Source organism: Triticum urartu, chromosome 4 (genome assembly GCF_003073215.2).
Source record: "Triticum urartu cultivar G1812 chromosome 4, Tu2.1, whole genome shotgun sequence".
In the NCBI taxonomy this organism is placed as follows: Eukaryota; Viridiplantae; Streptophyta; class Magnoliopsida; order Poales; family Poaceae; genus Triticum; species Triticum urartu.
The window spans coordinates 600,877,241-600,880,401 of NC_053025.1; positions in this window are offsets into that span (position 1 = coordinate 600,877,241).

Here is a 3,161-nt window from a genome sequence, read left to right on the forward strand (position 1 = left end):
TTTTTCCCTCTCATGCTCAATCGAACCCTTCCCCCGCCTCGAGTTCCAACACCCAAAGCCCAGGTTAGGTGCTCCGGATCTTCAATCATGTCCGGATCCAGCCTTCAAGGCCGATGGATGCCCTCCTCCATGACGGAAGAGGACATCAAGAAGTTGAGGGAGGCTAGATACCTGACCACCGAGGTTTCACATCGGCTTCCTGCTCGAGGGCAGGTCGTCCCTACTCCCGAACCCAACGAGAACGTCGTGTTCGTCTCCCACTTCCTCCGAGGCCTACGCCTCACTCTGGATCCCTTCGTCAGGGGTTTGATGTTCTATTACGGGCTAGATTTCCACAATCTAGCTCCAGACTCCTTTCTCCACATCTCGACATTTATTGTCGTGTGTGAGGCCTTCCTCCGCATTACCCCTCACTTCGGCCTGTGGCTCAAGACCTTTGAAGTGAAGCCGAAGATGATCGAGGGGCAACATGCAGCGTGCAGAGGTGCATCAATAGGCAAGATGGCAGGAGCTCCATGGCCGAAAGGTTCCTTTCTAGAGGTGTCCGAATTATGGCAACGGGAGTGGTTTTACGTCACAGCTCCCAGAAGTGCCAAGTGGGCGGCTGCCCCCACTTTCCGCTCGGGCCCCCCAATAGGACTAATGTCATGGATTAGCAGAGGTCTGAGCCGGGGTCCAGCCAAGTACGTGCATATACTGCAAAGCCGCATTCGAGATCTCTTCGAGGGAGATTTTAATTTGGTCGTGGTAATACAAGTTATGTTGGTTCGTCAAGTCCAGCCTTGCAAACGCCGGGCCCTTCGCTTGTGAGAGTTCAACCCAGAAGGACCGCGTGCCATTCAAAGTTTCCTCGGCCTGACGCACGAGGAGATGTACAAGTCATTCTTCGGACCTCAAATAGAGTGTCCGGATGCTACTAAGGACGTGGGCCTGAGCAGTAACCGCGTCGCCGAACAAGTAAGAAATCCTCTAGCTGAACACACTGTCATTTATTCATCATGAAGTTATTTCTGAGAGTTCGCTCTTTGACCACGACTGGATAACAACAGTTCGGTGTTTGGCCCCCCTCCCTGAGGGTTTGGAAAATCCGGTATTGGAAAAGATGCTCGAGCTCGCACCTTGCCCGGAGCCCTTGAAGGAAGATACGGGGGGATAATACGGGCGGATGCGGGCCCCCATCGCTGCCAGTTCCCACCGAGGGAATGAGCGTCTCCATGAAGGAGGATAACTAGGGGAGGAAAAGGACTGCTTCCGAGGATCCGGAAGCCGAGGCCTCCAAACGGGAGAAGAAGTTTCCCACAGAGGGTCCCGCCTCGGGGGGTGCTTTTGCCGCACAAAGTCCGAGGGGGGACAGCCCTCCAACGAGTCATAAGTGATCCAAAAAATACTTTCATAGTGAAGGTATACTATCTTTCTTCTGAGAAAATAACCACCGCATATATCTTGCAGTTCGGGCCTTAGCCCCTCTCAGCTGAGCTCGTCTTCGGGGGATCTTCTTCTAGAGATGATGGAGAGCGAAACGCCGCCCCCGGACTCCTCCGCTCAAGAATCGGGCGACCCCGAAGTGTCGTCACGGAGGGCCTCTCCGGATATGGTGAGGCCAGAAGATAATCCCATAGACCCCTGAAGTCCCCAACATCTGGCTCCCGAAGAGAGCAAACAAAAGAGTCCGGCACCGTCTGGTATGCGGTCGGACGTTCTGAGGGAGCTGGTGGGGCGAGCGGCCATCTCAGAAGAACACCATACGCTGATGAGTATGGTGATGGAGAGAATTTCGTCCGCCGAAAGCGGATTACATGAAGCCTTTATAAGTCTACTGACAGGCTTTGAGGTACGTGAGATAATATGTGATAGTACCGCACATGTTAGGTGTGCCCTGTGTAGATACACTAGTAGAAAAAGGGTAAAATGTGAAGCACATTAGTGCCGGTTTGAATTTGAGCCGGCACTAATGTGACCATTAGTGCCGGTTCCAACGGCTAGGCGGACGGGCATCATTAGTACCGATTCATGCCACGAACCGGTACTAATGAGGCCAGTGCGGCTGTGGTCAGGCTGGGGCCCCCACGAAGACCTTTAGTACCGGTTCATGGCATGAACCGGTACTAGAGTTTCTTAGTAAGCTTATTTTTAGTCCCACCTCGCCAAGAGAGAGGCAGTATGAGCGGTTTATAAGCCGTGAGTGCAGAGACAATGACGAAGAGGCGCAATGCTCACCTGCACGTTGATTAGCTTCAAGCCTTTCGGAATAGCATAGATTGCACTGAGCTATGTGCAGTGCAGTCTACACTATTCTGAAAGGCTTGAAGCAAATTAACCATCATTGCACCTCTTTTTTATTTTTAATAACTTATTTGAACTCCAGACACCATTTGTGTTCAGTATGCAGCATTCAAAGCGACGTCATCAATTTCCAACATGTTCTGACATCATTTGTTGTTTTCGGTCATTTACCTAATTGTTTAGAGAGCTAAATGACCGTGAAATTGAAAATCACTACAAAATGAATTCTGAAAATGTTGAAACTTGGCATGGTATCATCGTTTCACCCGCATAGCATGTGCGAAAGAGTAGAGAGGGTCACGGCAAAAACTGGACGCACTTCGTGTACAAACTGGACAAACTCTTTCCGAGTATCAGGGTTTCGGACGAGAACTCATCTGTTACACGGGCACTTCAATGTTTTTTAAACTTATTTGAACTCCGGACTTCTTTTGTGTTCAGTATGCAGCATTCAAAGCGACGTCATCAATTACAAACATGTTCTGACATCATTTATTGTTTTCGGTCATTTACCTAATTATTTAGAGAGCTAAATGACCGTGAAATTGAAAATCACTACAAAATGAATTCTGAAAATGTTGAAACTTGGCATGGTATCATCGTTTCACCCGCATAGCATGTGCGAAAGAGTAGAGAGGGTCACGGCAAAAACTGGACGCACTTCGTGTACAAACTGGACAAACTCTTTCCGAGTATCAGGGTTTCGGACGAGAACTCATCTGTTACACGGGCACTTCAATGTTTTTTAAACTTATTTGAACTCCGGACTTCTTTTGTGTTCAGTATGCAGCATTCAAAGCGACGTCATCAATTTCCAACATGTTCTGACATCATTTGTTGTTTGTCGGTCATTTACCTAATTATTTAGAGAGCAAAAT